Source organism: Triturus cristatus, chromosome 10 (assembly GCF_964204655.1).
Source record: "Triturus cristatus chromosome 10, aTriCri1.1, whole genome shotgun sequence".
NCBI lineage: Eukaryota > Metazoa > Chordata > Amphibia > Caudata > Salamandridae > Triturus > Triturus cristatus.
In genome coordinates, this window is record NC_140593.1 from 950,220,629 (window position 1) to 950,247,361 (window position 26,733).

A 26,733-nucleotide genomic window follows, 5' to 3' on the forward strand; every position below is an offset into this window, starting at 1 on the left:
AGCCAAGGTGTTTTATTACTGTGTTCTAGAGCTAGACAATCCTTTATAATATCCCTACTAAACTTTGGGCCCTCCTTGCACCCAATGTTGTGCCATGAGCACAACGCTCTTACTTAGATTAAGTCGGTGACATATGGTGCATACAATTCTTTATGCAAGAGAAAAGTTGACGTCGATCTCGGTATGGCCAGCATACGACAGATAAAATAATTTTCACACAATTGCAATGCATTGGGATTGGCGTTGCCACATACTTAAGAGTCATAGGTTGCTAACGATAGGCATTTACTACCATAGATTTTAAGCATATCGTGAATGGGTTTACTACCTATCTTATTACAAAATCTAAAGATTGCCTCTATGGTTCTGAGAAATTTAAGTCTAGACTGGTCTAAATGGTGAACCCAATTACTGTTTAAGGAAAATTAGATACCTAAGTAGGAAACATTCTTGACTTCTGTTAGCTTATAGTTTCTAATGAAATGAGACTTTCACTTAGCCCTACCTTGGTTCGCATCATGAACGTTTTGGAAAAGTTTAATTTTAAATCCCTTAGCTCCATGTATGAGACGAAAGCTTCAATTAGATCTTGTAATCCATTTGCAGTTCTCGAGATTAGAACTGCATCGTCTGCATACAGAGGCAGCAGAGTTGGTCAGGCACCTATTTTCGGGGCATCTGTGTTTAAATTCTGAAGGGTTTTATCGATTCCATTTATGTACAATGAAAATAAAAGTGGTGCAATGACACAACCCTGTCTCGTATCAAGCTTCCAAGGGGGTGAGCAGTTATTTTTGGTGTGTAACTCTCTTATCCTCACTAGAAGGAAGGGTCCCTACTTGGACAGGGTGCAAGTAACTGCCAACTAGAGACCCCCAATTCTAACAGGGGGACTCAAAGATGGGTAGCCAAGAAGGTGGGGAGGCCTTAATGGGCATTGTGTCATTCCTCCCCTTGGGCAAGGTCGGTTGTCAATATGTTGACAGCATAGAGTGTCCACCATATCTCAGCCCTTAAAGAAGACTGACAGTTCCTGTAGGATTCTAATGGTGACAGTTGACTTGAGAGTGCCTAATGGATGAGGTGCAATAAGGACCTGCTTCAGCATAAACCCCCTGAGGTTGTCTGTCCATTTGTTTGTGGTGAACACCACATGTTTTGGCGATGAGGATGGGATGCACTATTCATGGAAGAATGCACCTCAACATCGTATTTCATAAGGGACCCACTCTGAAATCAGTTCTTACCTTGCTAGTGGATTTCGTAGTCGTGTGAAGAGAGGAAAGTCATCCCGACTTGCAGTGAGGTGTGGTCCACTCCAGTGTGGCTGGTGAGCAGTCTTATAGGAGCTTTGGACCTCCATTGGGTGATTGGTGCTCAGTGGAACATACCTTCGCTCCACTGCATCGATTTTAAGGACTGTGTGTCTGTCGAAAGTGAGGAGTGCGTTGGAGAACACCCTCTATTTCCTGAATCTGTGCATAACGACGAATGGTTGCCATTTTTGTCAAGTTGATAAAGCAAGCTCTACTTCCTTAAGAAAAAGACCATGAAAACACATGGCAGCTATTTTAACAGTTTGGGAGGGCTTTCAATTGACTACTAGGGATGCAAGGAGATAGAAGTCGAGCGGAGCAGAACTATATGGTAATAAAGTGTTAGAGTGACTGTCTGCATCAGCGATATGCACACCTGAATATAATACTAACTCAAGTAATTTCCAACAGGTGTGACAAGATAACATGGAGCCCGTCATGATTGGTGATAGGCACACCTGAACATTAACTGACGTAATTAAGACTCACTGGAAGAAATTATGTATATGCTCAATATATGTTGAAAGGACTCATTTGAAGGTAAATTTGAATAGAGTGGAGGTGGTGATGGTTACCACTTCTTATATCTATATGGTGTGGTCAATTGTTGCTGTCGTTGTGGGGTTTGCACAGTGGGCATTGAGTGTCATTTTTCTATACTTACAAAGGAATAGGGCGACATGCAGAACATCACTCCTCCACCATTTTTCTATGTAGTCCAGGTGAACCTGTAATTAAATGGCAGAAGTGGAAGAAAATGTTTGCAAATTATGCAAGGGATTGTGGCACAAATGTAAGAATTTAAGGGCAGAACACAAGTATTCTTTATTGTAGCATAGCCTGGGTGGTCTTAGAAAATTTGAGTTAAGTGCTACTGACCAGAGATTGTTACATGAGTATGATATTTGCATACTAAAATTATATCAGCATTATCTTCCACTAGTGAGCACCATTATATAAAGATATTATGTTGGGATGAGAGAGCCAGCTAAAGATTAATCTGTTGAAGATGTTGTTATCGGTCTTCAGAAATGGACCTCTATTTGTAAATATGGAGAGGCCAATAGATGAAAAGAGAAGAGCTCTGTTAAAAATTTGATTTTTGGTTGGCAGAGGTAGGCTCCCTGTCCAAGCAGGAACCACAGTCCTTGTCAGGGTAACTCAGATGCATTCCATAAATTAACCTGTGCTCACACTCTAGTAGCTTGACACAGAGCAGGCCGGCTTCACTTAAGAGGAAACGTGTAAAGTATTTGTGCAACACTTCAAACTGTAACACAGTGAAAACACCACAAAAAGACTTCACACCAGCTTATGATTTTATAAATAAAACAGGACCAAAACAACAAAAACACAATAAATAGAAGTCAAGACAGGATTTTTTAAAGATTAATAGTGAAAAATAGCACTTAGAAGTAATGAGCTCCTATGGGGTTATCTGGTCGCACTGGACCGGGGCAAAGTCTAGAGTTTAGGCTGACCGCAATTGAGCTACGACAAGGAACAGGAGCCACACATACCCCATTGAACAAAAGTACCTTGATCCTGGTTGCAACAGCAAGATGCCATTTGCAGCTGAGTGATGTGTCGGTGTCAATCCTGCAGTCGAGGTGATGCATCAATTTTCTCCACGCAACAATGGTGTTGCGCTGGTTCCAAAGAGGAAGCGCCAGTTCCGAAGCCGATGCGCCAGGTTTCTCCACGCAGTCAAGGGGATGCGTTGATCGTCTCTGTCTGCAGTGCTTGCGATGCAAAGTTCCAATGCATTGTTTTTGATGGCGATGCGTTGGTTCCAAGTGTGATGCGCCGGTTCTGTTCCCGCAACAGCGTCGATGCGTTGATTTTGCTCATGCAGAATAGGATGCGTCAGTCCCACTGGAGCCAGCGCCTGGATCCACTTAAAATGGACCAGGCAAAGTAGCAGAGTGTAAGACTTTGATATCCCTGAGTCCTAAAACAGGAGGCAAGCCAGCACGCCCTTGGAGATCACTCTGGGTTCAAGCAAGATAGTCCCGTCCTTTCTCAGCCAGGCAGAGGGTGGCAGGTAACAGGGCAACACAGCAAAAAAGCAGTTCTTACACAACATCAGTCCAGCAGAATGGCAATCCTTGTAGCAGCACAGCAGTCCTTCCTCCAGGCATATTTCTTCACAGGTCCAGTAGAGACTGATTTAATGGGGCCAGGGACCCAGTACCCATACCTAGCTGTGTCTTTGAAGTGGTGGTGACTTAAAAGCGTGGCTTTAAAGTGCACAGATGTCCTCCCTCCCAGCTCCAGACTAACTACAGGGGATATGCAGTTCTTTCTGTGGGGACAGAACACAGGCTATTCAGGGGTAAGTGTCAGCTCCTCCCTCCTATCCTGCCCAGGATAGCCCATCAGTATTTGGATGGCCACTCAGCCACACCTAAGCTCCCTTGGTGTGTGGCTGTCTAGAAGGAATGCACAAAGTTTGTCTGTCACTCACCCCAGATGTGTATTGGAGACAGGATGCAGGCACATAGGGCTAAGAGCAGAAGATGCCATCTTTCTACCATTAACAAAGATTGGGCAACCCAGTATACCCTTGCTGGGCTTGGGTAATAGAAATTTTCGAGTTAGAGTGCCTACAAAGGATTTTGTTTAACAATTTCATTCACTTCAACATTGCTCTTAAATGCCCTGATAATAGCATTAAAAAAAATTCAACATAAATCTAAAGATTTCATAATGAATAAATCTAAAAAATAAATGAAGTAAAAAATCTGGGTGTATTCCTTTTGTTTAAATTTATGATCAGAAATAGAAATTTAAGGGTACACATATATCTCATATACATAGCTGACAGAAAACCACAATCAAGTGAAATAGTTTTTCCTTGTCACCAGTGTACTAAAACCCATTTCCTAATCACAAAACTTCTTTAGCAAAATGAGTGGATACGTCGATTTTTCAGTCTTTTATGTTATCCATTTATAATATTTTCAGGACATAGAATTCACATGAACAACAAAGACCCTTTAATGAGTGGTTCGATCAGAACACTTGTTGGTTATTGTTGTATGGAGATATTGGGCTTTGTAGCTCCATGCGTTATATGCCATACGGATAAGCTGATCTCTGCGGCGATATGAATTATTCAAGACATTTTACGCATCTCGGCGCAGAGAGAATCTACACATCTCGCCAATTGTAGTACAGGGCTCTATTGGTTACTACGCTTGGAGATACATAGCCCAATATCTCACTTCAACAATAACCTGTAGATTTTGGACACTAGCTCAGTCGGCACCTAAACCTAGCCAATCTGTAAAACATTTTAAACTAGACACCTAGGGGTATCCAGGGTGGTCTAACTTGCATGGTTCTTACCAGGTTTTTTGACCCAGAATTCACTGCAAACCTCAAAATGTGACCTAAAAAACACATTTTCCTCACACCTCTGTAATGGACAGTTCCGGAATCTGCAGGAAACCACAAACTTTCTTCCACTCTGCATTCCCCCAAATATCCCGGTAAAAATGGAACCTCAATTGTGTGGCTAGGCCTAGAGCCCGTGACAGAAACAAATCAAACCAAGGTCAATGGGAGTCTCCTGGTGAGGGCCCCTATTGACCTTGGTTTCAGCCATTCCTGTAGCAGGCACTATGCCCAGCCACACCAGTGAGGCAGCGTTTTTACAAGCACAAGTGGAGTAATGCAGAATGGTACGAATTTTGTGGATTCCTGCAGATTCCAGACATTTCCATCACAGAAAAGGAAGGAAAGTGTGTGTTCAATCAAAGTTTGAGGTTTGCAGATCAGTGGGGAAGAAAACCTTGTGGGATCCGTGCAAGGCACACCACCCCAGATTCCCTTGTTTGTCTAGTTTTAAAAAATGTCTATGGTTTGTAGGTCTGCATGGGGGGCGCCACAGCACCAAATACAGCATCTACCCCTATTTTTTATCTCTCAACATAGCGATTTAGGGCCTTTTTTTTTTTTAGTTTTCTCTTGGGCCACCCACACAACGAGGGTACTGTTCTTATTGGGAGAAGTGTAGTATCTCTGGGTGATAGGTAACCTGTGGCTTCCTGCATATTTCATATCTTTCGTATGTGATGAAAATGTGTGTTTCTTAACAAAGTTTGACGTTTGCAAGGGCTTCTGGGTTAGAGCCACGCAGGTCATGCACCCCTGGGCTCTCCTGGTTGTCTAGTTTTTAAAAAGGTACAGGTTTGTCTAGGTGCCAGCTGACCTAGGGCTCAAAATCACAGCTGTGCACACAGGAAACAAAAAACCAGAAGCTATTAGCAAGGGCCAAAGAGCAGCGCCACAAGCCTTCCTGCTGCGTTGCCCTATGGCAGAAGAAAAGGGCAGTAATTGGCCTTCTCTATCAGATAGGGTGCCTTCCTGTCCTCTTTCCTTGCGCTGGTGCTCAAAATGCAGGCACCCTTTCACCATGGTGCAAGGCTGTGTTCATTGTGGGAATGATTGTTTTTGTGCTCCGGTACATTGACGACATCTTTTTAATTTGGAATGGTGATTTAAACTCTGCTACAGCATTTGTGAACACATTGAATGACAATCCATATAACCTGGTGTTCACAGAACATGTCAGTAGAACTTCTGTAGAATTTCTCGACGTCACAGTGGAGATTAGGGATCAATCTATGCACACACAGCTGTACCGTAAAAAGACTGCTGGTAACAGCATTTTAAGTGCCTCCAGCTCACACCCACGCAAGCTAGTACACAGTATTCCATATGGGGAATTACTGCGTGCTAAGCGCAACTGTAGCACTGACAGTGGTTATGAGAGCGAGAAAAATGTGATGATACAACGCTTCAAAGAGAGGGGTTATAACTCCAATACTATCAATGAAGCATGTAACAAAGTGGATAAAGTTGCACGCAATGATTTGCTGCATCCTAGACCACGGACATCAGAAACAGAGAGTCTTCGCTTCATTACCACATACTCAGGACGTGCGCATGAGTTACGTCTAGATAAACACTGGCATGTCTTACTAACAGACAACAATCTCAAAAAACATCTGACCAGCCATCCACAAATTACATATAAGAGAAGCAATTCTCTTAGAGATGAGCTAAGTCCCAATGTAATATCGAGTTTAACATCTTCTAAGATTGTTGGTAGACCAGGATTTCGTTGTTGCAAAAACTGTAAGGCTTGCAAAAACAGCGTGGATTGTATGGAGGTACAATTTTCCAGCATGAATAGCAAGTTCATTATCAAAAAAGCTTTAACTTGCAATACAATGTACTGTGTTTACGCGTTAACCTGTCCATGCAACAAGGCATATATTGGCAGCACCATTCATCGCGCCAAAAAGAGAGTGTTAGAACACATAAGGGCTTTACGCCATAACAACAAACAATATCCTGTTGCCCGACATTTTTTTGAACAACATGCACAGAATGAAGCGTTGCTAAAAATGGTGGTGATTGATGCTGTGACTGACACTGTACGCGGGGGCAATAGATTGCTCCATCTGAGACAATTGGAATCTAGATACATCGTAGATTTCGATACAATGTTCCGTAGAGGATTGAATTCTAGCGAAGAACTTTCTGTACACTTACACAAATAGCATATGGAGTTGCGATCATGTGTTTACTGTGGTTCTCCTTTTTGTACTGTACTAAATTTTATTTTATTTCGTTTTCAGAGAATGGTATTGAATTATGCTGTGGTACTGCAGAACTTCGTTGTATATCTCAAGCTTCAATTTACTCTTTCAGTATGCCCACTGGGGCGTGATTGTTGGCATATCCTTTACTAAGTTACACAAGTTTGTGAATGCTTATTATTTCATTAGAAAACATTTATGGAAGTACGCCCACTTGGGCTGAATACACGTCTGTATGTTATATTTTTAACATGACAATGCGTTTTCAATCGCTATTCTAATGCAATTCGGCAGTGGATATGTTCATTTAGTTTGTATATTTATACACATTTTGGTACTAACTTATATGCACGAAGTGTAATTTTTGAAATGCTACTGGGGAATTGATACCCTTTGATTGTTCTTCTGCACTAGGCTAAGATGGCCGCCAAGTTTACCAATTTGCCATTCTACACATTCTCTGGTGCTAAGAGTCTGTTGTCTATTTTGTTTATTTTGTGCTCATGAACTGTATTTAACTTTACACAAAAAAAAAAACGTCATTGTAACGTGAACAAGGCGAAAGCTGAAACGCGTTGTTTGTGCAGTCCATTAAACCAATTTTGATAACTGCAAATATCCTTGGTGTCCGTGTATACTTCCTGGAGGAGAAGTGTATGGTGTTGCATATATATATATATATATATATTATCTACTGGCGGTCGCCAGTAGATAGTTATAGTTAGGATCGTGTTTCCATAGGAAATCCGCAACATTCTATTTGGAATAACTTTGGCGCCGATTGACGAATCCTCGCGAAATTTTCTAAATAGGTGGGGCGCTCCGCTCCGCTCCTTCCCTGAATGTCTCAGGGTGATTCGTCAAGCGGGGGCTGAGAAAAAGGGGGATCCCAAAACACGTTTTCCCCATGCATTTTTCCATAGGACCTTTAGTCCAAGCTACAGCCCGAACGGCTGAACAGAATTACTTGAAATTTGGCAGAGAGGTAGTCCTCAGGTCAGGGATGTGCCTTTTGCAGGTCTGGTGTAAATCTGTTCAGTATTTCCGGAGAAAATAGCATTTAAAAGCATATATATATCTATAAGCGCGCACCGTGCGCGTACGGTAAAACTTACCGTACGCGCACACTGCCGTGCGCGAGCGCGATTCTGATTGGTTGTTAGATCTTAGTAAACATTCGAATCAGTCGAAACCAGGAAGTGTCGGCCGCCATTTTGTCTCTCGCAGTCTGAGGGGGTGAAAAACAAAGGTGGAGAACGTGAAAAGTGGGCAGGGTGGACAGTTCCTGACCCCCTAGCCTTTGTCAGGGGGTCCCAGAAGAACCCCCAAGGGCCAAAATTTCCTTAAATTTTTTTGCGAAAAATCGCGGTGTACGCGTAGTGTGCGCGTACGGTAGAAACGGAAAAATTCCGCGAACTGCGCACCGTGCGCGTACGGTACGCGCACGGTGAAAAACCTTTAAAAAAAAAAATATATACATAACTTAGCATTTAAAAAACCGTACAAATTCACTGAAAAAACCATAGGTTTCACACACGTTATAGTTAGAAATTAGCATTTAAAAAACCTTGAAAATTCACTTTAAAAACCATAGGTTTCACACATGTTATAGTTAGCTGGACATTTCACTCGTGAAAAACCATTGAAATTCCCCCGTTATAGTTAGTGCAAGCAACTATAACTCACGCGACCGCAATCCTCTGCTGATGACATCAGATATTACATCACTGATGACATATGTGTCTATCTGAAAAAAAATATTTGTAATATATGTATAGCTAAAAATTAATGGAAGAAGACATGGGTAACTAAGTGTCTAAATACAGTGATGTAATATCTGACGTCATCAGCAGAGGATTGCGGTCGCGTGAGTTATAGTTGCCTGCACTAACTATAACGGGGGAATTTCAATGGTTTTTCACGAGTGAAATGTCCAGCTAACTATAACATGTGTGAAACCTATGAACTTTATCCAAATTCAAAAAAAAGAGCTGAGCCATTCCATATTACAGGATACAGTCAATCTATAACTATATACATAGGTAGTTTATTGTAAAATAAATATATAAAAAATATAATATTACATACATAAATTAGCATTTAAAAAACCTTACAAATTCACTTAAAAAACCATAGGTTTCACACACGTTATAGTTAGGAATTAGCATTTAAAAACCTTGCAAATTCACTTTAAAAACCATAGCTTTCACACATGTTATAGTTAGCTGGACATTTCACTCGTAAAAAACCATTGAAATTCCCCCGTTATAGTTAGTTCAGATAACTATAACTCGCGCGACCGCCACTCTATCACAAGGATGATGTCATCAGTGATGTCATGAGTGATGTCACTGACCATGTCATGAGTGATGTAATATATGACGTCATCAGCAGTGGATTGCGGTCGCACGAGTTATAGTTATCTGAACTAACTATAACGGGGGAATTTCAATGGTTTTTTACGAGTGAAATGTCCAGCTAACTATAACATGTGTGAAACCTATGGTTTTTAAAGTGAATTTGCAAGGTTTTTTAAATGCTAATTCCTAACTATAACGTGTGTGAAACCTATGGTTTTTTAAGCGAATATAAATATATATATGCAGAAAGAGGGTTGGGTAACAGGTAAATTGCCCGGCGCTTATAGTCTCAGACACTGGTCCCCACCAGTGTTATTCAAAACATTCAACACAAAAACATCTGAGAACAATAATGATCAGTATTTTCAATGCTCCACAGATGATTAATCTTGCCAATTTCTGTGATTCTACTGGCAATTTCTGTGATTCTACTTTGTGAACTTTTGACTTCTAAAAAGAAACAAGAATAAAAACATCATGAAATAAATGAATGAGAAGATTAATCATCTGTGGAGCATTGAAAATACTGATCATTATTGTTCTCAGATGTTTTTGTGTTGAATATATATATATTCACTGAAAAAACCATAGGTTTCACACACGTTATAGTTAGGAATTAGCATTTAAAAAACCTTGCAAATTCACTAAAAAAACCATAGGTTTCACACGTTATAGTTAGCTGCACATTTCACTCGTACAAAACCAATGAAATTCCCCCGTTATAGTTAGTTCAGCTAACTATAACTCGCGCGCCCGCAATCCACTGCTGATGACGTCACATATTACATCACTCATGACATGGTCAGTGACATCACTCATGACATCACTGATGACATCTCAAATAACATCACTGATGACATCATTGATGACTTCTTCAATTGACTATGTGTTTCTGAATAATTTTAATATGTTTAATATATATAGGGAAAGCTCTGTTGAACAATAAGTGGTTGTAAAAGTGAGTGAATGGATATATTACATTTTGCTTAATTGACTCTATAAGTGAGTCATTAAATGTATCTTAATGCATACTAGTTACTAAACTGTATGAATTTTTTCATGTGTCTGTGTATTGGTGTGTAAGTGGTGGCAGGGTTTTGTGAATAGCTATATGAGTGTCTATATGGGTTATTGTTTGGTTGTCTGAGTATCTGTATGGGTGTCTGAGTGTTTGTGTGGGTAGGGTGTGTGTGACTCTGTGACTAGATATGTGAGTGGGTGATTCTGTGGGTTCATGGTTTTAAGAGTGGATCTGTGGTGGACTGTATGGTTGACTGAGTGTATGTATGGGTGTGTTAGTTTTTGAATGTATATTTCACTGGTACATTTGTGACTAACTACATATGTGAAAGGCAGTATATATGTGTGTAAGAGTATATAAGTGGGTAGATGCGAGAGTCTGTGATTGTGAGAGTGACTGTATGGATGAGTGTGTGCTTGTATCTATGATTCTATTAGAGCATAAGAATGTGGTACTATTTTTATGAGTAAGTTAACTTGAGTGTGTATAACCGCATAGGTAAGTAAATGGGAGTGTGATTATTTGCATGACTGACTAGGTGTGAAAGTACCTCTATGGATGATTGATAGTGTGTGACTGAGTATATAGATGTATAAAAGCATGTGCTAGTCTTGTATGGAGTGACTGTAAGTATGAGTGACTGTACAGGTGAATGAGTGGAGGTGTATGTAGACCTTAGAGTTAATAAGTAGATATTGGAATGGTATTGACAATGGAACTCTTAATTTTGTTTTGTTGTATCAAAGGTTATATTAGGGTGTGAGAAGATGTGGTAATTTTTCTTATGGATGACGTCATCACTGATGTTATTTGAGATGTCATCAGTGATGTCATGAGTGATGTCACTGACCATGTCATGAGTGATGTAATATGTGACGTCATCAGCAGTGGATTGCGGGCGCGCGAGTTATAGTTAGCTGAACTAACTATAACGGGGGAATTTCATTGGTTTTGTACGAGTGAAATGTGCAGCTAACTAAAACATTTGTGAAACCTATGGTTTTTTCAGTGAATTTGCAAGGTTTTTTAAATGCTAATTCCTAACTATAACGTGTGTGAAACCTATGGTTTTTTCAGTGAATTTGCAAGGTTTTTTAAATGCTAAGTTATGTATTTTTATTTATATTTTTTAAATATTTTTTTTGAAAAATTTTTTCCTATGTATTCATTTATATATTATCTTTATCCTTTAATTTTTTTTGGCTCATTTTTAAAAAAAAATTCAATTAGGATAAAGTTGAACAGCATAGTTAATATTTTCTATTAAGTTATGTCCATTTTTTTTTTTATATTAATTCTTAGGGTGCGCGCTCAGAGCGCGCACCTAGTACGTTTGCGTAAGTTTTTTATGAATTCCGTTTTACGTTATTTACGTACGCATACATACGTTTTATTTCACGCTCGGAGCGCGCACCCAGTACGTATGCGTACATACGCGTGTGTACGCATGCGTACGTACGCATGCGTCCATACGCATGCGTGCGTGCGTCGTACGTGCTCCACGCGGTACACTTCCGTATACGCGTAGAGTACGCGCGCTGTCATTCGCGTATACGCGTGTGCTACGTATGCGCGTTACGTACGCGCATACCATGTATGCGCATTCGCGCGTACGCGTTTGCGCATGCGTAATTACACCGTGCGCGCTCTGAGCTTGCTCCGTGCGCGCACCTCGGGTTATGTTCATAATAAAACAACACTTCTAATTGGTTTTCATTACTTTCAGTTTCTGATTGTTTCAACACCACACCCAATCCCCTCATGGCAAGTCATGTGATCAACAATAATCACTTTTGATTGGTTTGAAGTACTTTCAGTTCCAGATTCTTCAAACACCACTCCCACTTTCTTCATTATTAGTTCTGATTCCCTTGGAGAAGGAGCTATTCTGTTGTTGAGAGACAATGGCTGAGCAGCAACCATCTTCAGAGAGTGAACAGGACACTCTTGAGAGACAGAGGAACAGGAAGCAGAAAGACAGCTTTATATGGCAGTTTTTTACTTTCCCTGAGGGACAAAAAAAAGTGAATGCACCGAAAGTTACTTGTGTATTGTGTCAAAAAGTCTTATCACGTGGGAATGCTAACAAGAAGTATTCTTTTAGCATACACACAATGACGAGGCATGTTGAGGCAATGCATCCAGTGACTTTTCGTCGAGCTTCTGGAGCAAACCCTCCACCTGCTCAGCCGACGACATCTGCAGCAGCTCAGCCGAGCACATCTTCGGCAGCTCAGGCAAGCACTTCTACTGCGATGGTGCCTTCACCTTTTTCTACCCCTCTTGTTGGTCCACCTTGTTTGGCGAGGTTGTCTACACGGTGCACTGATTGCGGTAGTCTTATTTCTGTGGGGGAGACCAGTCTTGATCTCCTTCAGCGAAAATTTGATGCGCATCAGTGCACTAGGCCATAGATGTTTTTTCTTTTTTTCGTTTTTCTCTTCCTGTTTCCCTACATTAACTCAAGGGCTCTTTTCAGAGCCACCTAAAAACTAAACCCATAAATATTTTTTGGGGATTTTTTTTTAAAAAATTTTTTTGGGGTGCGCGCACGCTGCGCGCACCCGAGGAGGTTTTTTAAATTTTTTTTATTTTTTTATTTTAATGAACAAAGAGAGGGGAAGAAAAGGAATCATGAAAAGGAAGGATTAAGAAATACAAATATTTTTAACTTATCTTATTTTTAAAATAACTTATTTTGATAAAAAACATTTTTACTAATTTGCAAGGAAACAGAATTTCATTTTTTAATTTTTCTTTCAAGTTCTGAAAAAAAAGAAAAAAAGTATTAATATTCAATCATACATTTTATAAAGCAGTACATATTTTTACATATTTTACAAAGCAATTTTTTGCCCTTTTTTTGCTGTTTTCAGAATTTTTTAATTTTCACTTAAAATAGTGAAAACAATTGTATTCATCATTTAACAGCGGGCAAAAAAAAAACAATCTGAAAGATTGTTTAAAAAAGCCCCAAAACTATCCACACTAAAATATACTTTGATAGAAATATTACATATATATTACAAATACCTTTCTAGATGAATAAACATTTTGTAGATATTCCATCTTTAAACATTGTTGCAAAAGCACATATGCCAAAATAATATCTGTCAAAGAAGTCCACATTTGTTTTTATTACTTTTCCTTTAGGCCAAATAGTAATTTCAAAATCCCTTTTAAGTGAAATCTTCAATTATAATCCTTTAAAATTTCAAAAAATGCTTTCTTCAGATGCAGTATTTAGTTTTTAAAATTTAGGTTTCAGAAAAATTAAGTAAGAATTGGGTAAATCATAAGGCAAACGTTGCTTGAAAATCAATTGGGAATCATTACACAGTGTCCAGCCTTTTTCACATTTAAGATAAACTGTGTAATGTCCAGAAGTTACAGTAGGTCCTTCATGAAAAATTATTGCAACTGTAACAAAAGTTTTTCCAGAAATTGATAATTGTTGTCCTATAAACTTCTTTATTAAAGTATCCAATTTTGAACCATCAGCTCTACAACGTTGCATCATTAAAATTACATACTGACCGTATTTCTGTAAAAATAACGTGGAAAACATGTCAGATTTGCATTCAGAACATTCCATGTTGTGATTGGCATCTTTAACTAATTTACTAAAAGTCACTGATTTACTTTGTGGTAATGGTAAATATATGAACCTTTCAGAATCAACTTTACTACTGCATGTGTTCATACAGTTTTCACAGCAATGTTCCCATTTATAAGAGACACCAAATAAGTTTTCTACTTGTACTCCTTCATCTTCAAGTACCGTCAGCATATATATTAAGAATTCCTGTGCATCTTGCTGAACATTTTCTTTAAACTGCGTAGATCCTGAACGTACATCTAAAAGATTTCTAACATCAGAAGCACTTTCTATTTTAGTTTTATCATTACTGAGCTTCTCATAAAGGAGACTCAGCAGAGAACAGAATCTTTTTCCATGATTTACTTTTATCTGCTCTTGCAAATTTTCAAGATAAAATACAACATTCAGCACTACATTTGCGTAGCAGTTGACACCAGAGCTATTTTCAAAATGACAACCAACAACCTCTTGAACACTGTCCTTTTTCTTTTTGCTTACAATCACTTCACTCTCCTTTTGTTTTCTCTTCTGTACATCCTCATTACAGATATTCTCAATTCTCCTTTTCTGAGAAACAACATGTTTTTCAATCACAGGATACTGACATAAATGAGGAGCATAGGTTGTTCTTAATCTATTATACTCCTTTACACAGTTTGCATCAGCACTAACTTTTGAGTCATCAAAGTCTATCATAAATAAACCAGATAATGTTTTCACTCATGACAAAGCAACCTATGCCATACCTTCTTTGAATACAGTAGAACCAATGTTTACAAAAGCACTATCTACAGTTAATCCTTGAGACTTGTGAATAGTTACAGCATATGCTAGAGAAAATGGAAACTGCTTCCTACGTACATACAAGTCTTTCACTAGCAAAAAACGAACTGAACAACGACTAATGTCTTTAACCTCTTCAATCTGGTCAAATTTTATTTTTTTAAATTAAATTCCATCTTTTTTCTGGTACTTCTCATAACCCACAACTTTACCCATAGCTCCATTTACTAAACCTTTTTCTACATCCAAATTTCTCCTTAAAATCACTCGACAATTCATGCAAACATATAGATTTTTTTCTAATCCAGCTGTTTTTGAAATGTTCTTCTCTAGTGAATCCAATTTATTTTTCAGTTTGCCTGTTAATGTAATAGTAATTCCTTCATGCTGAATTTTGTCCACTGCTTCCATTTTCTTAATCTCTTCTTTTTCCAATTTCAAAAGTTCCTCATTGAATATTGAGCATTCGCGTAGTGTTGGCATTAAGCAGATTACAGTATTTTTTTCAGCAATGTTCTTGAATATTTTCTCTGCAACTATTGTTTCCTTTGGAAATAAATTATGTAGCATCCGACTCTGTAATGCTTTTTTGCCATCTTCTGTGAGAAGTCCAATTCTAATATCTTTCAGAATACTTGCATAATCTTCATCGTTTGCTTGCCTCATATTGGTAGTGAGTTCTTTGTACTCAAAGAACGACCAAATATTCGCATTACCAATGCTTCCTAATGACTTCTTCGTGTCTTCATGTGTCACAGTATTAAACACGGGTTGTCCTTTTACTGGAGTGAGCTGTAAAAGATCCCCAAAAACGTTGACGTGTTTTCCTCTAAATAACACGTTATAGTCTCTTTTTAGAATTTGTTGCATTCTTAAATGCACAAAGGCAAGCATTAAGTTTGATACCATGCTCACCTCATCAATAATGAGAACTTGCATCTTCTTCAACACTCTTGAAACTTCGAAGCATGCTTCTCCTGTTAGCTTGTGATATTGTATTTGGTTCTCATGCTCCACTGGTAACATTAGCAAATGATGTAAGGTAATTCCTTTTATGTTATAGGCTGCTAACCCAGTTGGAGCAGTTACAACACAAGACAAAGTGGAAGCTGTTTTTTGCTGTAGGTAGCTTCTGATGACTTTTATTAAGAAACTGTTTCCAGTTCCAGCTTGTCCACTCACATACATCCTGATTGGTTCAAATGATGTGCATGAGCACTCTTTATTTTCATGTAGTAATCCATGATCAATTTTTTTGGTGACTTCTTCATAAATTTGTTTTTGTTCTTCATTCAGTTGTTGTTCCAGATTTAGTAAGTCTATTGAATCTTCCTGTGCTTGATTCATAGCTGTTTCTACTTCAGTCATGGCTATTGCAGCTTCATTTTCTACAATAGGTTGTCCTAGGGGATCTTGACTGAGTGTTCCAGAACTTTGGCTGTCTTGAGAACTGTCTCTAGCTACTTCAGCTGCAATTGTACTTTCCTGTTCTATTTCTTCATTTAACATTTGCACGTAATTCGTGAAAGTACTGCATTGAATTGTTTCTTTATACGCATTAAATGAATCTTCATAGCTGTGAAATTCTCCCAGTAGTTCGTCCTCTGAACGCCATGGTTTAAACAGCTGTAAAAGTGCCAAGTAGTAAAATTCCTTTTTCTCAGTTGTATCACAACTGAGCTTCCTGTGATTAATCAAACTTCCTTTTGTTTGCTTCACCAAACATCCTTCTTCACCAATGACTTTATATTTTCCATTATTGATGTCTTCTGTGGCTTTCCGTGAAAAAATGTAGTTCTGCAGCACTTCATAGAGACACATGTTCTCAAGATGACGACTTCTTTTTGGGTAATACGTGTCCAACATGTTTGATTTCAAAATATCTGTACTTTCCAGGTTATACTCGGCCAAATATTCAATTTCTGCAACAGATTTCAGTACCCGATTTCTCATTCCTGCAAGGCCTAAACTTACCCAAATTATTCTTCTGGATTTCGAGTAAAGACTTGCAGATGATAACCTATCTGAGCATTCGTAGGATCCAATTTCTCAATGCGATAACATCTTTAAACTGAAACTGTATAGCTTCTTACTGACAGTCTTCTCATGAGAAATCTCTTCCCACATTTCCTTCAATTCTGTTTTCTCAGATTTAGTGATGTATGATGTGACATACCGAGCAACAGCAATAGAATTGTCTGCCACATACTGAATATCCATGTTAGCATTCCACATGGATAAAATGACTGGGTTGTAGTCATTTATGTATTTTGACTCTTCTTTTCTTCGTAGGTTGTAGGTATTCTTAGGTGATTTTCTTGTAATAGTATGTCGCACAGCTGACATAAAACTGTTTACTCTTCCTTTTGAAAGAACAGGTCGTGGAAATCCAAATTGACATTTTGTGTAGAATTTATCTTTGCTCTTGTACTTTCGCCGACAGTATTTTCCACACCGATGATTTTGAAAACGTAGAACTTGCTCTTTTAACTTTTTCTCTTGTGTGCTTTTAGGTATAGCACATGTTGCATATTCTTCAATGAAACTTAAAACTGCTTCATCTGCATCTGTTCCAAATTTTGGGGCATCCTTGATCCACAACAGCATATGAATATGAGGAGCACCTCTTGCTTGGTACTCTTTTCTCCAAAAGAAATCCACAACTTCTCCAAGAGGTGGATTTTTTTAATTGCAGATGAAGGACATCATAGCCTCAAATCTATGATTAAAATATCTGCAAACATTAACCGGATCCAATGAGCACAATTCTCCTGCTGTCTTATATTCGATGTATTTAATGTTAGAATTTGCCTCTCGAAGAAAATCCAGTAAATCATCCCAAGCGTACTCGGCACAGCTTAGGGTAAGGAACCATGTTGGAGTTCCTAAATTCCGTAACATGCATTTTAATTCTCCATGGCGTCGGTACCAATATTCATTTGTCCCACGCTGACAAGCCATCAGATTGATCAATTGTGTTTCCAAATGATCATCTCGGTGCTGCACTTTGTCCATAAAATCCTTAGCAGACACATTATGTAGATGTACTCCACTTTTTAAAATGTGATTTACTGCATAAGATAGTGCAGACAAGTCGCTTTCAAATAAAAGATGAAACAAATAAGGAATACTTTGACAAAATCTTGGATCTTCTGCATATAATCTTGTAGTCCGATACTCAGAAGCTGGAATCTGTTCTGGGCGTTCATCGTATCGTCCACCTTTTCCTGTAGGAAACAGCTGGGGAAAACATCGAGCTTCCAAGCTCTTCTCCCATACACTCACGGGAGTTCCTTTTGCTTTCTTCATCTGAAACAGATCAATAGTGTCTCCCATAACTTCTTTTGAATGAAGAGGATGTATGCTAAAATGTTCATAAATTTCTTCTTCTTTTGACTTGTCCACTTTTTCAATTTGCCCAGTTGGTGTTTCTGTGTCTTCTTGTAAATCTTCTTCATCTTCATCTATATAAATTGATTCATATCATTTATTATTCCTTTTCAAATATAAATTTGCTCTTTGTACTTTCCGTACATCTACCAGCTCCTGCCAAATCTTCTTCTTCTTTGTAGGTACACCATTAACCAGAATAACTAATGGTTCAGTTTCCAAAGTATCTGCATCAATAGTTTCCATATTTGTTTTCAAATCCAATGGCAAATACACCACTCTTCCTTTTAAACTGCTCAGTAAATCTGAAGGAGGTAATTTACCAGTTTTGGGCTCCATACGTACTATGGTCTGGAACGGATGAACACATTGAATGAGTATAGACTCATATGTATTTAAATCAGAAAGTTCGGCAGGAATAGCATCCAATTCTAAATTATTATGTACAGCTCTGGTCGGCATTCTATTTTCTTCTAACTTATTATAACAGTATTTACAAATACGCTGATCTTCACCCAATTCACAACAATTTTCCAGAAATATATATGTTGCAAAATCCTTCCACTTATAATTATCTTCATTTTCACTTTTTTTATACAGATCAACATTCCTTGTTTGAATTTTATAATGGCTTCTGCGGCAACAAATACAAGTAATATTTGGTCTTTCATTAGAGATGATAGTAAATTTTGTCATTTCATCCTCAAAATTTTTAGTAATAATGAGTTCTAGATTCTGTTCCTCATTTTCCTCATTAACTGTGTCCTTTTCTGCACTTTCTTGTTCTGGACCAAAGTAACAAAACTGAATCTCATCGGTAACCTTCACTACATCTGATACAGATCCACGGAACAGAGCATTATTTAACTCATTTAACTTTACTGCTGGACTTTTAGCAAAATACAATGTTCTCACAAACTTTCTTATTTCACTATGATGAACAGTCAGCATCCTAAAATGGTGAAAAACACTTTGACACACTTTCCTAGATAGACAAGCCAGAGAATGTCCTTGCAAACCAGTATTCTCTCTCACTCTGCATGGATCTAGTCTTTGAAGCACCTTAATCTTCTGTTTTACACTCTTTTTACTATATTCTCTTAGAAAGTCACGTAATTTATCAATAGATTCCTGACGCACAGTACAAATACTACTACAATTCCAAGTGTACACTGGGGCTTTTGGACGTCTCCCCATAGCCTCAGCAGCCATCACTTCTTCCTCATTTCTTGGAACCATTTTCTCTTTTTCCATCACACAACCATCTCTAACTTCATATGCTCTACCATTGGTATCAACTGCATGCAACAAACTATTACTTTGAAGATAACTCTCTTCATTAAAAAATGGTTCAGTACTTGAACTGTGCTTCCATTCTCCCAAGAACACTTTACAAAAGTTACTTTTTTTCACTTCTCTTTTCCTTTTGCTTTGTGACTTCATTGCATTGACTAATTTGTCTAATCTACGCATCCTATTCAAAATTAAAATAAAAAGTTTTCTTTTTATTTCCAAAGCCTTACCTACAATATTTTCTATAAAAAAAAATTTCTTAGTAAATTTTGTTTTTTTCTTATATTTTTTCACATCCTTTAGCAAATTTAACATCACTCTTCTCTGAAACATTTTTCGACGAATGTTTTTAAAATCTAATTTTCGTGTTAAATCACTTTTACTTACTTCTGATTGTACATTAGCTTTTGTTTTTTGCTGTTGACTCTGTTGTTGCTTTGTACCTAAAACACTGTTTGTTTTACATTTATTTTTTCCATTTTTTTTTTTTGAAGATCTTTTTTAAGAAATCTCTACTTTGCTTTCAGTAGACTTTTTCTTTTTGCCATCACAAGCTTTTCCTCCTATTTTTTTTTTCCAGTTTTGTCCAGATATAGTTGTTGTTGCTTTTCTTTCCTCTTTCTTGTCCTTAAAGGCATTTTTTTATTTTTTCACTGTTGCTCGGCAATACCTGCAAGAAACTCCTATTTGTGATTTATTGATTTCTGCTGAGTGCTAACCACCTCATTTGAAGAAAACAAGCTGTCCCTTTCCTGCAAGTGCATGTTTTACAGAACAACTGCAACACAAATTACGTCTCTGGCCACAATTCCTGTGCGCACACAGCCTCATGGTGTGATTCTAAGCAGAAAACAGAATTTGATTGGCAATTTCAAAGCACATTTACTACTGTGGTAGAGCAAGTGATAATTACTGTTACAGCCTGACACATTTTCCTTGTAGATTACAGAGGCAGAAAAGAGCACATGTCCTAACAGCTACTTCATACCATGAGCATGTGCAACCTGGGTGAGTGACTACACTAGAGCAAAGGAAATGAGCCTTGGTGACGTTGAATGTCTTTGCGTTACACAGTGCTATCTGAAACACCACACAGAGCTGAGTACTACGCATAGGAGTGTTGGAGAAGCTGCTGCGTGTGTGCCAAGAGTGTGTTTCTGGAGACTGCGTATTGTCTGGTGCAAGAGAAATGAGCAAAGAGACTTCCAAAACTGCATGAAGACTGCTGGGATGTATGTAACAGTGCATGTGTGGTAAGGGTTAATTTGAGTTTTGAACATATGGCAACTACCTGTGCCTTTGCTATTTTGAAAGGAAAATCTACCCTGCTGGTTTCAAATGTTTTAGCATTTGCCTCTCATTTGCAATTTAGTGTTTTCTGCTGAGTGCTAACCACCACATTTGAAGAAAACAAGCTGTCCCTTTCCTGCAAGTGCATGTTTTACAGAACAACTGCAACACAAATTACATCTCTGGCCACAATTCCTGTGCGCACACAGCCTCATGGTGTGATTCTAAGCAGAAAACAGAATTGGATTGGCAATTTCAAAGCACACTTTCTACTGTGGTAGAGCAAGTGATAATTACTGTTACAGCCTGACACATTTTCCTTGTAGATTACAGAGGCAGAAAAGAGCACATGTCCTAACAGCTACTTCATACCATGAGCATGTTCAACCTGGGTGAGTGACTACACTAGAGCAAAGGAAATGAGCCTTGGTGACGTTGAATGTCTTTGCGTTACACAGTGCTATCTGAAACACCACACAGAGCTGAGTACTACGCATGGGAGTGTTGGAGAAGCTGCTGCGTGTGTGCCAAGAGTGTGTTTCTGGAGACTGTGTATTGTCTGGAGCAAGAGAAATGATCAAAGAGACTTCCAAAACTGCATGAAGACTGCTGGGATGTATGTAACAGTGCATGTGTGATAAGGGTTAATTTGAGTTTTGAACATATGGCAACTACCTGTGCCTTTGCTATTTTGAAAGGAAAATCTACCCTGTTGGTTTCAAATGTTTTAGCATTTGCCTCTCATTTGCGATTTAGTGTTTTCTGCTGAGTGCTAACCACCACATTTGAAGAAAACAAGCTGTCCCTTTCCTGCAAGTGCATGTTTTACAGAACAACTGCAACACAAATTACATCTCTGGCCACAATTCCTGTGCGCACACAGCCTCATGGTGTGATTCTAAGCAGAAAACAGAATTGGATTGGCAATTTTAAAGCACATTTACTACTGTGGTAGAGCAAGTGATAATTACTGTTACAGCCTGACACATTTTCCTTGTAGATTACAGAGGCAGAAAAGAGCACATGTCCTAACAGCTACTTCATACTATGAGCATGTGCAACCTGGGTGAGTGACTACACTAGAGCAAAGGAAATGAGCCTTGGTGACGTTGAATGTCTTTGCGTTACACAGTGCTATCTGAAACACCACACAGAGCTGAGTACTACGCATGGGAGTGTTGGAGAATCTGCTGCGTGTGTGCCAAGAGTGTGTTTCTGGAGACTGTGTATTCTCTGGTGCAAGAGAAATGAGCAAAGAGACTTCCAAAACTGCATGAAGAATGCTGGGATGTATGTAACAGTGCATTTGTGGTAAGGGTTAATTTGAGTTTTGAAAACAGACTGCCCCTTTCCTGGGTCTGCAATTCTTACAGAACAACAACTTCACAAATTAAATCTCAGGCAACAATTCCTATATGCACACAAACTCATGCTGTGATTTTAGGCACAAAACACAGGCTGCCCCTTTCCTGGGACTGCAATTCTTACAGAACTAATGCTAATTTCAAATGTGTTGCCATTTTCCTCTCATTTCTTTCAAAGTGATTTCTGCTAAATACTAACCATCACAGTTAATAAGAAGCTGTCCTTTTCTTTCAACTGCAAGTCTTACTTTTCAACAGCAACACAAATTAAATCTCTGTCAACAATTCTTCTCTGCACACAGACTCATGGTTTGATGGTAGGCACAAAACAGTATTCCTCATTGTTACCAGTACACATTAACTTATGGTGAAAACATACTCCATAATATTTAACTAGTTAAAGACAGTTAAATATCTCCCAAACCTCAAAATGTAAAACATAACTTTTAAAGAAGATTCACAATTCTAATATTTATATCAAAAACCACCACATACATCCCCTCTCAAACTCATAACTCACCTTTAAAATTAGTTAGTTGTGAAAGAAATGTGCCACTCAAACAGCAGACTATCAGAGTCAGAATATCAGAGCTCTACACCTCTCTCCTCTCTCCAGAACCAGTAAATGGCAATGTTTCCCTCTCTTTTTTCACACATATACATGTTAATTTCAAATCTCAGTGCTTCCCACTTTTTTTCAAATGAAATCACACATTTCTATTGGTTGAAAACTTCAACCCCTTTCCAAATGTACCCTTCCCCCAACTTGACTTCTGCCTGCTACCATAGCAACAGCTCATGGAACACTGCTGTGAGGAGAGAGGTCAGAAGTTCAGCACACAATGTTTCAAATCCAAAGAGCAAGAGTGGTTCACCTGTGCAACCTAACAGCAAATCCAATCTAATCTTCTGTGGGAACACAATTTTCTGAACCAATACAAAACATGCTTCTAAAAATATACACATACAGCCTACTTTTTACTGTAAAAAGATTTGAATCAGCCAATGTGTTCTTTTTATGTTAAAAAAATATGTATGCCTCCATTTTACAACTGTCTTTCATTTCATATTGCCTTTCTACTGAAAGACACCTCCTGAGTGCATCCAGATCTCCTTGGAAGATGTTCACAGTGTGGATTGTAGGTCACAGCTATGTCTTCTGGAGTGAAAAGTATGCAGAAAAAAAAGGTATGGTGAGAGACCTTGCTTTGCCAAATGTAGACATTAAATGGATTGGTCAGAGAGGGTTAAAGTGGCACCAATTAATGCCTTTGGTGAAAACCTTTCTACATCTCCCACAGCCTAACCTTATTATTGTGCACTGTGGTGGTAATGACCTAGGCACTTTAACTGGGGTAGGTCTGGAAATGCTTATTAAGGACACCTTTGTGCAATTGATGGCGCTTTTTCCACAAACTGCCTTTGTATATTCTAATATATGCCAAAGGCAAAAGTGGAACTGGTCCAACCAATTTTGTCCACAGATTGACAAAGCAAGGAAGCACGTCAACAAATCTATTTCTGCTTTCCTCAGAGACTATGGTATGGGTTCTATATACCACAACAACTTGCGTTACAACATGCAAGACATTTATAGAGGAGATGGTGTACACTTCACTGATGAAGGCAACAGAGTCTTCCTCTTGAACTTAAGACTCTGCATCGGTACTTACTTGTAGGTACCAAAAAACACACAATGAACACAAGGGCTCTTTTTAGAGCCACCTTATATCTAAACACTTAAATGCGATTTTTTATTCTTTTTTTTTTAAAGTTTTTTTTCGGGTGCACTCGGCGATATTTTAAAAAAAAGTATAAACCTTTTTTTGTGCCCTACAAGGTCCTACTGTGACCCCCTGACAATGCCTAGTGGGTCAATATCTCCCCACTCTGCCCCCTTTACACGTTCTCCCCCTTTGTTTCTCACCCCCTCTAAATGCGAGAGACAAAATGGCGGCCGCCGCTTCCTGATTTCCACTGATTCGAATGTTTACTTACTTCTAACAACCAATCAGAAGTGCGCTCGCGCACTGCCGAGTGCGCGCACCCAGCGCGTACGCTGCAAGCGTACAGATATATATATTGATTTAAATGCTTTTTTCTCTGGAAATACTGAACAGATTTACACCAAACCTGCAAAAGGCACTTCATGGACCTTTTAGCTACCTCTCTGCCAAATTTCACATAATTATGTTAAGCCGTTCAGGCTGTAGCTGTGACTAAAGTCCCTATGGAAAAATCCATGGGGAAAACGTGTTTTGGGACCCCCCCTTTTTCTCAGCCCCCGCTTGACGAATCACCCCGAGACTTCCAGGGTAGGAGCTGAGCGGAGCGCCCCATTAGTTTTGAAAATTTCTCGAGGATTCATCAAACTATCTACTGGCGACCGCCAGTAGATAATATATATATATATATATATATATATATATATATATATATATATATATATATATATATATATATTCACTTAGAAAACCATAGGTTTCACACATGTTATAGTTAGCTGGACATTTCACTCGTGAAAAACCATTGAAATTCCCCCGTTATAGTTAGTGCAGGCAACTATAACTCACGCGACCGCAATCCGAGCTGTTCTTTGAACATTGACACTTTTATTTGAGCAGCTCACTGGAGCAAAACGAATTTAACTACAAACACCAGCAGGCTCTGGGAGAGCCAACGCCCACTGGGGCAGGTGTTCAAGATTTAATCAGCCGGTGCTCCATGAAATGTTCACTAAAGCCTCTGAAGAAATGCTGGAGAAGCATGAAACGCGTCAGGCTCACTAATACAGTTGGACTTGGTTTCCCTCCACTGCGCTGACAATTTGCACAATAAACGAAGATTTTACCTACCTACAAGTGGCTCTTCTAAATGGGGTAACTCTGTTTTGGATTTTTTACGGCCAATCCCGGTCGGGGAAGAGCCCTGCCACATAGAAGTGGACCGAGCTGCAGTCACCTGGCAAGCAGCGCTGAGGACAGGAAGGTCGTGTGTGCAGGTTTTCGAATATGCAGCCCAGAGGCAGTGGAACGATTTCCAGACCCACTGTGGTAATATTTTCTTTGAACATTGACACTTTTATTTGAGCAGCTCACTGGAGCAAAACGAATTTAACTACAAACACCAGCAGGCTCTGGGAGAGCCAACGCCCACTGGGGCAGGTGTTCAAGATTTAATCAGCCGGTGCTCCATGAAATGTTCACTAAAGCCTCTGAAGAAATGCTGGAGAAGCATGAAACGCGTCAGGCTCACTAATACAGTTGGACTTTGTTTCCCTCCACTGCGCTGACAATTTGCACAATAAACGAAGATTTTACCTACCTACAAGTGGCTCTTCTAAATGGGGTAACTCTGTTTTGGATATATATATATATATTACCTACTGGCGGTCGCCAGTAGGTAGTTATAGTTAGGACCACGTTTCCATAGGAAATCCGCAACATTCTATTTTGAATAACTTTGGCGCCGGTTGACGAATCCTCGCGAATTTTTCAAAATAGGTGGGGCGCTCCGCTCCGCTCCTACCCTGAAAGTCTCGGGGGGATTCGTCAAGCGGGGGCTGAGATAAAAGGGGGGTCCCAAAACGCGTTTTTCCCATGCATTTTTCCATAGGACCTTTAGACACAGCTACAGCCCGAACGGCTGAACAGAATTACTTGAAATTTGGCAGAGAGGTAGTCCTCAGGTCAAGGAAGTGCCTTTTGTAGGTTTGGTGTAAATCTGTTCAGTAGATTCAGAGAAAATAGCCTTTAAATCAATATATATATCTGAGCCAGCGTACGGTGCGCTTACCGTACGCGATTTTGATTGGCTGTTAGATCTTAGTAAACATTCGAATCGGTCGAAACCAGGAAGCGGCGGCCGCCATTTTCTCTCTCGCTCTCTGAGTTGGGCAGCAAAAACGATGCCAAAAAATGTCTAAAGAAGCAGTTTCTTGAGATCCTAACCACCCAGCATTGATATAGGGGTCCCCAAACAACCCCCAAGCCCAAATAAAAAAAATAAAAAAAATTCGGAAAATCGCCGATTACGCTTACCGTACGCGTACGGTAAAAAATTAAAAAAAAAAAAATTATCCACACCCTCCCCACCCCGTGTGCAAATGGTGCCCGAAGGGCACCATTTGTGCATGGGTTATTACAGTTAAGAAATAAACAAAGAATAAATTTCACAAAGATGCGCATATGTCCCCCATGTGCGCACGGTGCGCGAAGCGCATCGTGCGTACATGGCCCATCCCGCATAACGTGGGCACGCGGTGCGCGCAGCGCACCGCGTGACCACCGTGCGTGCACGGCACTAACGGCACCGCGTGCTCACTGTGCGCGCACGGTGCGCGAAGCGCACCGTGCGCGCACGGAACGAACTGCGTTAACTGGGCGCGCACGCCACGAATGGCGTAAAGTAACTTAGCATTTAAAAAACCGTACAAATTCACTGAAAAAACCATAGGTTTCACACACGTTATAGTTAGGAATTAGCATTTAAAAAACCTTGCAAATTCACTGAAAAAAACATAGGTTTCACACATGTTATAGTTAGCTGTACATTTCGCTCGTAAAAAACCAATGAAATTCCCCCGTTATAGTTAGTGCAGGCAACTATAACTCACGCGACCGCAATCTTCTGCTGATGACATATGTGTCTTTATGAAAAAAAAATATTTGTAATATATGTATAGCTAAAATTTAATGGAAGAA

General features: G+C 39.2%; 1 protein-coding gene across 5 annotated transcripts in view; it reads left to right on the top strand.

The window, feature by feature from the left end:
- The window catches only part of LOC146796291 (5-beta-cholestane-3-alpha,7-alpha-diol 12-alpha-hydroxylase-like), a 94,848-nt gene that overhangs the window by 30,447 nt on the left and 37,668 nt on the right, over nucleotides 1–26,733 (top strand). The window contains exons 2-3 of one of the 5 annotated variants that reach the window (XM_085628800.1): nucleotides 1,728–1,856; nucleotides 6,968–7,090. The exons of 1 other annotated variant lie outside the window; for it this stretch is intronic. The gene's annotated coding sequence lies outside the window, so the exon portion shown is untranslated. The remainder of the gene's footprint in view (nucleotides 1–1,727; nucleotides 1,857–6,967; nucleotides 7,091–26,733) is intronic. 3 more of the 5 variants (XM_085628799.1, XM_085628801.1, XM_085628802.1) reach the window with 3 other exon arrangements.